At 53.0% G+C, this 12932-nt stretch overlaps 1 long non-coding RNA gene across 1 annotated transcript; it reads left to right on the top strand.

Annotated features, from left to right (window-relative positions):
- The first annotated feature begins 351 nt into the window (after positions 1-351).
- On the top strand, positions 352-12648 carry LOC147991479 (uncharacterized). The gene is made up of 3 exons (XR_015603472.1): positions 352-716; positions 1861-1935; positions 12327-12648. It is a non-coding gene; the product is annotated as an uncharacterized LOC147991479 (long non-coding RNA).
- Positions 12649-12932: the final 284 nt, after the last annotated feature.

Here is a 12932-nt window from a genome sequence, read left to right as displayed (position 1 = left end):
TTAAAGTTAACCACAGAAACTTTTTGCGGACCAATAACATTTAAAATAGGCCTTTTCAAAAATAAACAAATGTCTAAACCTTCCTAAGTAGCCTAATACATTTTGTGAAACTCTGGTATAGTACAACATATTTATGTGCCAGTTTTTACAATTAACAAAAGTCAAATGCTAGCAAAAGAAAATGCAAAACAGAGAGAAACGAACATAACAGAAAAGAAAATGGGAGAAGCTATAACTAGCCTAATGTGCATATGGGCCATAGTGGTACAGCACTTGCCCAGCCCACCACCAGCACCTCTCCTACAACAGGAAGCAGAAGGTGCGTGGCGGCCATCCACCGGCGATGGCCACGCCGTGCCGACGTGCCGGCCATCCAGGCACCCGCTGACGCCCTACAAAGCCTCCCCAAGCCCCGTGCGAACCCTAGTCCTCCCTCTCTTCCCTCCCCTCACGCCGCTTTGCTCTCCCCACCCCCACCCGACGCCATCGTCGCTGTGCCGCCGTCGCTCACGTAGCCACCGGCCACCCCACGTCGCACCGCCGCGTCCAGGAGCTCCACCATCATCTTCTCCGTCGCCCTCGCCTATCGGTTGGAGGTCGGGCGGCCTACTGCCTCGCCATCGCGCGATCTTCTCCACCACGGCCGCCGCATCTCTCGACGAGCGCGATGCGTCCGACCGTCCTCGCGCCTCCAGACCACATCTACGAGCTTCGTAGTGAGCTCCTCTGTCGATTCCCCTCGTTTTCCCCTTCGATCCATGCACTTTTACGCCGTTGTTCTTAGCGTACCGAGCTCGGTCGGAGCTTTGCTCCCGTGTACGAGCTACTGCTCATGCTTGTTATTGCTGCTGCTACCTCCCGTGCGCCCGCCCGCTGCCGTGCTGCGGCGCCGCTCCTGCCGTTGCCGCCTTCTGCCACTGCCGCCCTGCTGTTGCGTGCCGCTAGCCACGCTCCCCTGCTGCCGCTACTGCAGCCGCCACTGCCTACAGCGCTGCCACCTACTGCTCGCGTTCGCTGCTCTGCCGCTATGCTTGCTGCTGCTTCTACTGCTCCTCCTAGCGGCAGCCGCTGCTGGTATTTGCCGCTGATGGCTACTCCTTTGTTGGCTTCGGCTATGGCCGTGGCCATGGCCAAGGGTGGCCTGTGCTGTGTGTGCGTGAGTGTGTGTGATGTGGGTGTGTGTGTGTTCTGCGTGTTGTGTGTGCTTGCAGCTGGCCAGGGCCGTGTGTGTCCGTGTGTTGTGTGTGCCTTGTGCAGCGTAGTGTGTGTGCGCCGTGCGTGTGGCCGGCTGGGCTATGCCTAGTAATGGCCGGCCCTTACTTAGATTAGTACTACTAGTAGGTCTTAATTAGTGCTTAGTCTAATAGTAGATGACATGTGGGCCTCCATTAAATAAATTAGATTTATTTGATTGTTTAGATAAATAGTCTATGACATATGGGCCACACATGCCCTTTTGACTAGTCAAATTGACTTGGTCAATTCGGATTAAACTAAATATAATAAATCCAGAAATTTTAGAAAATACTTAAAACTTTGGAAAATCATAGAAAATTAATTGTAACTTCGATGAAAATATTTTGTACATGAAAGTTGCTCAGAACGACGAGACGAATCCGGATACGTAGCCCGTTCGTCCGTCACGCATCCCTAGCATAGCGAACACGCAACTTTCCTCCTTCAATTCATCTGTCCGAAAACACGAAACCATGGGGATATTTTCCCGTATGTTTCCCCCTTCACCGGTACCATCTTTTGCCGCGTTAGGGAACCCCTAGCACCGCTACTTGTCATGTCATGTATCGCTATGCATCTGTTTGCTTAATATTTAATGTTTCTTCCCCCCTCTTCTCTCGCTAGACACCGAGACCGACGCCGCTGCTACCCAGTACGACTACGGTGTTGACGACCCCTCTCTCTTGCCAGAGCAACCAGGCAAGCCCCCCCTTGATCACCAGATATCGCCTATTCTCCTCTATACTGCTTGCATTAGAGTAGTGTAGCATGTTACTGCTTTCCGTTAATCCTATTCTGATGCATAGCCTGTCATTGTTGCTGCAACTGTTGATACCTTGCCTGCAATCCTAAATGCTTAGTATAGGATGCTAGATTACTGTCGGTGTCAAAACCGGCGGATCTCGGGTAGGGGGTCCCGAACTGTGCGTCTAGGCCGGATGGTAACAGGAGGCAAGGGACACGAAGTTTTACCCAGGTTCGGGCCCTCTCGATGGAGGTAAAACCCTACGTCCTGCTTGATTAATATTGATGATATGGGTAGTACAAGAGTAGATCTACCACGAGATCAGAGAGGCTAAACTCTAGAAGCTAGCCTATGGTACGATTGTTGATGTGTATGTTGTCCTACGGACTAAAACCCTCCGGTTTATATAGACACCGGAGAGGGTTAGGGTTACATAGAGTCGGTTACAATGGTAGGAGATCTGAACATCCATATCGCCAAGCTTGCCTTCCACGCCAAGGAAAGTCCCTTCCGGACACGGGACGGAGTCTTCAATCTTGTATCTTCATAGTCCAGGAGTCCGGCTGAAGGTATAGTTCGGCTATCCGCACACCCCCTAATCCAGGACTCCCTCAGTAGCCCCTGAACCAAGCTTCAATGACGACGAGTCCGGCGCGTAGATTGTCTTCGGCATTGCAAGGCGGGTTCCTCCTCCAAGTACTTCGTAGAAGATTTTGAACACAAAGATAGTGTCCGGCTCTGCAAAATAAGTTTCCACATATTGCCATAGAGAGAATAATATTTACACAAATCTAATCTGCTGACGTACTCCGTAGTGTGACATCACACCACGGCCAAGCTTTTATTCGAACCGTTTTACTGTCCCATCTTAGCGCGTTATGCGAGGCGGTTTCCTTGGCACGTCTTGTTAAAGCAGAGATCGTGTCCCCTTACTCCAGGATTCTCATCAATACGGGCGTGGGTAACCCAACCGCGCCATTGATTACGGCGCTTGGAGATAAGCGAGTTTTACCAGGCTGGTGGGGACACGTAGTTCCGTCCACCCATATAAGGGGATAAGGATCCACCTTTTCACCCACGCCTTCTTCCTCCTTTGCCTATCCATTCTTGCGCACTCGAGCTCCAGCGCCCAAGTCCGCACTACCACCTCAACCTTCTCCAGTCATGTCCGGAGCGGGAGGCAAGTGGATGGTCTCCTCCGTCACGGAGGGACACATCAAAAAGCTGAAGGCCAGATATCTGGCTAACGACATCGCGCACTGGCTTCCCGAAAAGGGACAGCTCATCCCCACTCCTGGGCCCCATGAGAGGGTGGTATTCCTCCCCCATTTCCTCCACGGACTGGGCTTCCCTCTGCATCCATTTGTCCGGGGGCTCATGTTCTACTACGGCCTGGATTTCCACGATCTGGCCCCGAACTTCGTCCTCAACATCTCGGCGTTCATCGTCGTGTGCGAGGCGTTCCTCCGCATCCGCCCCCATTTCGTCCTATGGCTTAAGACTTTCAACGTCAAGCCAAAGGTGGTGCGCGGCAGCCAGGCGGAGTGCGGCGGTGCCATGGTTGGCAAGATGGCCAACGTCCTGTGGCTCGAGGGCTCCTTTGTGGAGACCCTGAAGGGGTGGCAATCATGGTGGTTTTACGTCACCGAGCCGTGCGATGCCGAATGGGTCGCACCCCCTGAGTTTCGATCCGGCCCCCCTACGCGGCTCACCTCCTGGAAGGAGACAGGCCTGTCTTGGGGTAAAAAAGGAGAGCTGACCGGACTCCAAACATGCATCCAAACCCTGGTGGACAAGAAGCTCAAGCTTGTCAACGTAGTCTAGGTTATGCTCATCCGCCTGATCCTCCTGTGTCAACAACGGGCCTTCAATCTGTGGGAGTTCGACCCGGCGCAGCATCAAACTCTAAACAGGCTCTTCGACACGACGTACGAAGATGCCTGGAGGATGCTTTTCAAGGGTGCCGAGGCTCCTGCATCTGCTACCGAGGATCACGGATTCAGCGCGCAGCGTCACGCGCTCGCGGTAAGCTGTTTTTTCCTTTTACAGGGTATCAGTTTTCCATAGTTTGACTCTATGCGGGATCTAAGCTCCCTTTCCTCTGACAGGATTGGCAGGTGACGTCCGGACAGATCAACCGTCCGTCCCCTTTGCCCGAAGGCCCAGCGGACGCTCGCTTGGCGAGGCTACTGGTTCCGGCGCCCTATGTGGTGCCGGAGAAGAAGGCCACGAAAAGGGCCACGGGGACTCGAAAGAGCGCCCGGCGCCAGGAGGTGTCGGATTCATCATCCGACGGTCCCGAAGCGCCTTCCTCTCGCGAAGACGAGGAAGAAGAAGAAACCTCTCCCCCTCCAGCGGGAGGAGAGAGGAAAAGGAAGGCCGCCCTCTCTGAGGAGGCCGGAGGTCCAAGAAGGGGAAAACCCTTCCTCCGGACTACTCCGCCGACACCGACGACGGGGGAGACGAGTGGCAGCCTAGGGCCAAGCCCCTGGCAAAATCGTAAGTATCCGGATACCGGAGTAATTCATAGTATTCGTTTATTGCACAGCTTTCCCTTATGTCGAATGTGTTTATGCAGCCCACCCAAAGACCATCTCGACGCGTCGTCGAGCGGCTCACTGGACTCATCGGACGTGAACTCACTTCCGACGGCTTCCTCCCCCCGCCCTACGGATGACACCGAAGTGTTGTCCCAACAGGTTCCAATCTGGGAGGAGGTGGTCCTGGAGGCACCGCAAGGCGACCTCCCGGACTCCAGGAGTAAGGGGGATGAAACCCCCCAGGGCTCCAAGTCCGGCTCTAGGCCGGACACCGCTCCGGAACCTTCAAAGGTTCTGGAGTCCGGCGGGGGACCTCCTTCCAAGAGGAGCAAGTCCACCGTGCCAGCGGCCTCTGTCCAACCAGAGGCGCCGGACAATATGCTGGAGGCGCTCCAAGGCGCCTCCATCGACGAGGAGCACCGCGCTATTATGAGTGCGGTGGTCCAGAAGGTTCAGTCCGCAAAAAACGGACTGACTGAAGCTTGTACTAGCCTTTTGACAGGCTTCGAGGTAAGTAAAGAAAGTGTAAATAATAGTACCGCATAGACAGTAGCCCCTGATGCTCTTTTGGCGTTCGGGAAGAAAAGCCGAATAGAGGATCAAACAGAATTCGCAGGAGTCTAACAAAAATGAGTCAATATGCATGTGCAGGCTACTCTGCTTGCGTCCGCCGCACTGACTGCGGAAGTGGACACGCTAAAGCAGGACCTCGAAAGGTCCGAGCAAGAGCTCGAGCGTGCCAAGAAGCAGCTCGAGGACAATGAAGGTAAGAAATACCTTGGTTGAATATGTATATATAAAAAAAGGTGCAATTGCAAGAAATGACAGGATTAACATGGCTATTGTAGGGGCCACATCTGAGGTGGCGACCCTTAAGCAAGCGCTGCTCGAGGCCGAGAAGAGTGCGGCCGCGGAGCGCACCAAGCGGGAGAGGTATGAGGCCGAGGTTGGCAAGGTGTGGCAAGAGCTCCAGGTTCTCATGAAGAAACATGAGAGTTTGGAGCTTGACTCGAAGACGCAAGCGTCCGAGCTCGCGGCGGCTATTGAAAATGCCAAGTCTGCCAAGACCGAATCCCAGAAGACCCTCCAGGAGTTGGATGAAGTGAAGAAGATAGCGGCGGGTAAGGCATTCTTTATGCAAAGTAAACACGTAAACATGAGTTACTTGATACTTACCCGAATCCGGAGCTCTCCAGGGGCATTTGTAGATCTTCCCCGGAGTGTATCGATGCCGCCGCATTCTATCGAGCCGAGGAGGGCAGCTTGACGGAGAAGGTGTTCTGGTCTCAGTATGCTGAGGCTGGACACCCCGTGCCCCTGAGCAACCAGCTGAAGCAACTGGTCGAGCTCCACAAGGCGGCCGAACAGGCCATGAAGGGCCTCCTAGTTCGGCTGTGGCCTGGAGAGGCTCTGCCTGGGAGTTATTTCGGGCTGGTGCGGCGGCTGGTGGAGGCCTGTCCAAGGCTCGAAGTCATCAAGCGCTCCGTCTGTATTGAAGGTGCCCGTAGGGCCTTTGCCCGTGCTAAGGTGCACTGGGGCAGGCTGGATGCGGAGAAGCTTGTGAAGGACAGGACACCAGCGGGGAAAGAGTATCGCAAGCCCGAAAATTACTATAAGGATGTTCTGAAGGGTGCCCACCTTGTGGCGGATGAATGTACTAGGAATGTAATTTTTGAGTAAAACTCGCTCGTGTTTGTCCTGTGCGCTGAAAACTTGTTCATATGCGCTGAGCAATGCTGCTTGAATTTAAAATATTACCTTCTGTGCGGCTATTTATCAATACTGAGAGATGGCGAGTCGTCGGCTTCTGCCCCCTTGCCGCTAGTGCTGGGGTGTTCGGGGATAAACCTGGGCGCTCTTTTCCCATATTTGGGTCTTTCGAGGGAGGCGCTCAGCCCAACAAACGAGGCAATCAGACTATAATGCCTGAACACTCTCACTTAGCCATAGAATTCTATAATTTTAAATTTCGGTGAAGCCCCTAGTATTCGGAAGACCGAGTTCGGGGCGCTATCCAAGCCTTGGCCAGACAGAGCCGACTCCTCGCCCTAAGCGGCATAAGTCTTTAGGGACTCGAAAAAACCTCTCGAACAGCGACCAGCTCTCGCTTCATCATGACAGTCAGTTTTAGCTTTCTCCACTAAGGTGCTCGGCCCAGCTCAACTGGGGCACAATCGCAGTGGTTCTCCTAGTGCTACCTTAGCCGATATAACGGAACGTAAGGCACCAAAACATAGGAGCCGGGCAAACCCAACTATTGACCCAAGACATGATTCGGAGCCGATGCATATAGTGCTATAAGTTCGAGGTGTCGCACTTGTGAAAGTGTTCGGACTTCTCACACCATATTGAGGGGTGCTAAAAGCCCCTGGCGTATTTTGGCCGTACCAAGTTGTACGAGTGCAACATGTCGTTAAGGAACATTTATTTATAAAAAGATAATGCAAAAAATAGACAAAAGCTATGCATTGTTTATTAAAAATAGCTGCGATCAAAGCGGAACGATACAAGTAATGCGATAAACGAAAAAGTTGGACTATTTAACATGTCTGCTCCAGGGGCAAGCTGCGGAATAGTATGCGAAACAGGTATACTGCTCGTGATAGAGACCACCTGGGATTTCCGTAATGCGGCATGGCTTGTCTGCTTCCCTGGTCCTTGCATCGTTTGTGCGGCAATTGAACTGTCGAACAGGCCTTCCGAAGAGTAGTCCTTGAAGTAAGAGAAAAGTAAAAAATTGGCGGCCCCTGGTGCGGTTTAAGCCGTGTTTTGGGCGTGCCGTGATGGTGACCCTCCCCCTATGCCCATGGTATTTCCAGAGCATAGTTATGGACGCGAAGTACTGGCGTCGCCTTTTTGCGAGGGTTGGGGTTGGGGCCGCATTGCTACGCCTGCTCGGAACATGCTAGGCGGTCTTGTTGTAGGTTACTCTGGGCGCGCTTGACGGTGTCCGAACGTTTAATGGCCGGACTGGAGAACTGCCTGGAGAGGCTGCTTTGTACTTCCGCTGCAAGGGCCGCCGTGTGCTCCTCCGTTCGGAGGGAGCGTTTGGTGTTTCCATTGACCGTAATTACTCCACGAGGGCCTGGCATCTTGAGCTTAAGGTATGCATAGTGCGGTACCGCATTGAATTTGGCGAATGCGGTTCGTCCGAGCAATGCATGATAGCCACTGCGGAATGGGACTATGTCGAAGATCAATTCCTCGCTTCGGAAATTATACGGGGATCCGAAGACCACTTCAAGTGTGACTGAGCCTGTACAGTTGGCCTCTACACCTGGTATTACGCCTTTAAAGGTCGTTTTGGTGGGCTTAATCCTCGAGGGATCGATGCCCATTTTTCGCACTGTATCCTGGTAAAGCAGGTTCAGGTTGCTGCCGCCGTCCATGAGGACTCTAGTGAGATGAAATCCGTCAATAATTGGGTCTAGAACCAATGCAGCAAATCCGCCATGACGGATGCTAGTGGGATGGTCTCTTCGATCAAAGGTGATCGGGCAGGAGGACCATGGGTTGAACTTTGGGGCAACTGGCTCTACCGCGTATACGTCCCTTAACGCACGCTTCCGCTCCCTTTTGGGGACGTGGGTGGCGTATATCATGTTCACCGTCCGCACTTGTGGGGGAAAACCCTTATGTCCATTGTTGTTCGGCGGCCGAGGCTCCTCGTCGTCATCGCTATGCAGCCCCTTGTCTTCATTGTCGGCGCTTAGCTTGCCTGCCTGCTTGAACACCCAACAATCCCTGTTGGTGTGATTGGCCGGCTTTTCGGGGGTGCCATGTATTTGGCACAAGCAGTCGAGTATTCGGTCCAAGCTGGATGGGCCCCTAGGATTCCTTTTGAATGGCTTCTTCCGCTGACCGGATGTAGAGCCTCTGAATCCGACATTAACTGTCGTATCCTCAGCATTGTCGCCGTTAATGCGGCGCTTCTGCTTGTTGCGATGCGACCTGCCACTAGTGTCCCTGGTGTCCGAACTACCAGGGTTCTTGGTCATATTTTTGCTACGAGCGAGCCAGTTGTCTTCTCCCGCGCAAAAGCGGGTCATGAGTGTCGTGAGTGCTGCCATAGATTTCGGCTTTTCCTGTCCGAGGTGCCGGGCCAACCACTCGTCACGGATATTGTGCTTGAAGGCTGCTAGGGCCTCAGCGTCCGGACAGTCGACTATTTGATTTTTCTTTGTTAGGAACCGTGTCCAGAATTGTCTGGCCAATTCCTCTGGCTGCTGGATTACGTGACTTAGGTCATCGGCGTCTGGGGGTCGCACATAAGTGCCCTGGAAATTGTCGAGGAATGCGGCTTCTAGGTCCTCCCAACAACTGATTGATCCTGTTGGCAAGCTGTTGAGCCAATGCCGAGCTGGTCCTTTAAGCTTGAGTGGGAGGTATTTGATGGCGTGAAAATCGTCGCCGCGGGCCATGTGGATATGAAGGAGATAATCCTCGATCCATACCGCAGGGTCTGTTGTGCCATCATATGATTCAATGTTTACGGGTTTGAAACCCTCGGGGATTTGATGATCCATTATTTCGTATGTAAAGCACAGTGGGTGTGCGGCGCCTCTGTACTGGGCGATATCATGATGTAGCTCCAATGAGCTTTGTCTACTGTGTTCGGCCCTGCCGAATTTATGGCCGGCGTGATGGTTACCGTCTCGAGCCGTGGGGTGCCCACGCGATTCGTAGATCGATCGTGTTTGCCTTGCCTTGTCCTCCAACATGTCTCGCAAGTCCGGCGCATATTCCCGTGCCTTGGTACGGGGTGCTGCTTGAGTGGAGGGCTGGGAGGCCTCTCTGTCGCGGCCACGAGGTGGCCGTTCGGCCGCATCAAGTGCTTCCTCCTCTAATCGGAGTAGCAACTTGTGCTTTGGATAACTCTTGGAGGGGCATTCGAGTTTATGCTCTTCGGCCGCAAGGACTTCAGTCCATCTGTCAACCAGCAAATCTTGATCAGCTCTGAGCTGTTGCTATTTTTTCTTGAGGCTTCTTGCCATGGCCATAAGCCTGCGTTGGAAATGCTTTTGCTCAACGGGATCCTCTGGCACGACGAATTCGTCGTCGTCGAGGCTTGCCTCGTCTTCGGAGGGAGGCATATAATTATCGTCCTCGACCTCTCTGTCTGCCGCTCTCTCATGAGGGCTGGTTTCTCCATCCTCCTGTGCTAAACCTTGCTGGAGGGGGTTTTCTTCGGCACTCTCCGGAGTATTATTATCTCACGTGCTGGAATCACCGTTTTTGTGTTGGCGGGATTTTGAGCGGCGTCGCTGACGCCGGCGCTTGGGCTATTTCTTGGAGGGGTCATCCTCCGCCGTTCCATCGCCCTCTCCCTCTTTTGGGGTGTCCACCATGTATATGTCATATGACGAGGTGGCTTTCCAGGGCCTAGTAGGCGCTAGTTCTTCATCATCTCCTTCATCGGCGTCCATACCGTCGATGTCTTCGGAGTCGAAGTCGAGCATGTCGGTTAAGTCGTCGACAGTGGCTACAAAGTGGGTGGTGGGTGGGTTTTGAATTTCTTCATCGTCCGTACCCCAACCTTGCTGACCGTAGTCTGGCCAGGGCTCTCCTGATAAAGAGAGAGACTTCAGTGACTTCAGGATATCGCCGAAAGGCGAGTGCTGAAAGATGTCTGCGACAGTGAACTCCATGATCGGCGCCCAACCGGATTCGACTAGCAGGGGCGCGGAGGGTTCGGAGTCCGGAGAGGAGTCCGGCTCCTTAGAGTCACGAGCCTCGTAGAGTACGGGGCTGATGTTCGGCTCAATCGCCGTTTGGATCGCAGCCCCCGAGGTGGCGTCCAACCGCCCATCCTTGATCGGCGCAGTTGACTCCGAACTAAGGGTCGGAGCCGGTGCGGGTGCGGCCTCCAGGGCACCATTCGGCGGCAGAGTTAGATCATGCTCGTCATGACAGTGCGGCGTGCTCAGCAGTGGTTCGAATCCGTCGAAGATCAAGTCCCCGCGGATGTCAGTCGTGTAGTTTAAACTTCCAAATCTGACCTGACGGCCAGGGGCGTAGCTTTCGATCTACTCTAGATGGCCAAGTGAATTGGCCCGCAGTGCGAAGCCGCCAAACACGAAGATCTGTCCGGGGAGGAAGGTCTCACCCTGGACTGCATCGCCATTGATGATCGTAGGAGCCATCGGGCCTGACGGCGACGGCACAGAGGAACTCTCAATGAAAGCACCAATGTCGGTGTCAAAACCGGCGGATCTCGGGTAGGGGGTCCTGAACTGTGCGTCTAGGCCGGATGGTAACAGGAGGCAAGGGACACGAAGTTTTACCCAGGTTCGGGCCCTCTCGATGGAGGTAAAACCCTACGTCCTGCTTGATTAATATTGATGATATGGGTAGTACAAGAGTAGATCTACCACGAGATCAGAGAGACTAAACCCTAGAAGCTAGCCTATGGTATGATTGTTGATGTGTATGTTGTCCTACGGACTAAAACCCTTCGGTTTATATAGACACTGGAGAGGGTTAGGGTTACATAGAGTCGGTTACAATGGTAGGAGATCTGAACATCCATATCGCCAAGCTTGCCTTCCATGCCAAGGAAAGTCCCTTCCGGACACGGGACGGAGTCTTCAATCTTGTATCTTCATAGTCCAGGAGTCCAGTTGAAGGTATAGTTCGGCTATCCGCACACCCCCTAATCCAGGACTCCCTCAATTACCATCAGTGGCCCTACATTCTTGTCTGTCTGCCATGCTATACTACTGGGCCGTGATCACTTCGGGGGGTGATCACGGGCATATGATATATACTTATACTGTTACATTACTTATGATACTGTTCGGAGATGGGGGCTGAAGGGGCAGGTGGCTCCATCCCGGTAGAGGTGGGCCTGGGTTCCCGACGGCCCCCGACTTCTACTTTATGGCGGAGCAACAGGGCAGGTTGAGACCACCTAGGAGAGAGGTGGGCCTGGCCCTAGTCAGTGTTCACAGATACTTAACACGTTTAACGAGATCTTGGTATTTGATCTGAGTCTGGCTACTGGCCTATACGCACTAACCATCTACGCGGGGACAGTTATGGGCACTCGACGTCGTGGTATCAGCCGAAGCACTTCGTGACATCAGCGACTGAGCGACGCGCGCCGGATTGGAACGTAAGCCTGGTCTTGTATTAAGGAGGCTAGTTCTGCTTTCGGCCGCCCTCGCAACGTGCAGGTGTGCAATGGGCGATGGGCCCAGACCCCTGCGCCATAGGATTTAGACCGGCGTGCTGACCTCTCTGTTGTGCCTAGGTAGGGATGCGACGTGTTGATCTTCCGAGGCCGGGTATGACCTAGAAAAGTGTGTCCGGCCAAATGGGATCGAGCGTTTTGGGTTCTGTGGTGCACCCCTGCAGGGAAGTTAATCTATTCGAATAGCCATGATCTTTGGTAACAAGATGACTTGGAGTTGTACCTTGACCTTATGACAACTAGATCCGGTTACTTAATAAAACACACCCTTCCAAGTGCCAGATACAACCCGGTGTTCGCTCTCTAACAGGGCGACGAGGAGAGTATCGCCGGGTAGGATTACGCTACACGATGCTACTTGGTGAACTTACCATCTACTCTCTTCTACATGCTGCAAGATGGAGGTGGCCAGAAGCGTAGTCTTCGATAGGACTAGCTATCCCCCTCTTATTCCGGCATTCTGCAGTTCAGTCCACATATGATACCCTTATGCCATTTGATACCAATGCATACATATGTAGTGTAGCTCCTTGCTTGCGAGTACTTTGGATGAGTACTCACGGTTGCTTTGTTCCCCCTTTCCCCCCTTTCTATACCCGATTGCTGCGACCAGATGATGAAGTCTAGGAGCCAGACGCCACCGTCGACGACGACTCCTGCTACACTGGAGGTGCCTACTACTACGTGCAGCCCGCTGATGACGACCAGGAGTAGTTTAGGAGGATCCCAGGCAGGAGGCCTGCGCCTCTTTCGATCTGTATCCCAATTTGTGCTATCCTTCTTAAGGCAATCTTGTTTACTTATGTCTGTACTCAGATATTGTTGTTTCCGCTGACTCGTCTATGATCGAGCTCTTGTATTCGAGCCCTCGAGGCCCCTGGCTTGTAATATGATGCTTGTATGACTTATTTTATTCGTAGAGTTGTGTTGTGATATCTTCCCGTGAGTCCCTGATATTGATCATACACGTTTGCGTGTATGATTAGTGTACGATCGAATCGGGGGCGTCACCGTGCAAGTGGGAGACTGAAGGAAATATGCCCTAGAGGCAATAATAAATTTGTTATTTATATTTCCGACGATCGAACTAGGTATGATTATACCGATGATCGAATCTCGGGCAAGTAACATACAGATGACAAAGGGAATAACGTATGTTTTTATGCGGTTTGGCCGGTAAAGATCTTCATATAATATGTAGGAGGCAATATGAGCATCC

This window comes from Triticum urartu, chromosome 1A, assembly GCF_056163025.1.
Source record: "Triticum urartu cultivar PI428250 chromosome 1A, HENAU_Tu73, whole genome shotgun sequence".
NCBI lineage: Eukaryota > Viridiplantae > Streptophyta > Magnoliopsida > Poales > Poaceae > Triticum > Triticum urartu.
Note: the sequence above shows the minus strand (reverse complement) of the source record. Positions and strands in the feature narration are given on the sequence as shown.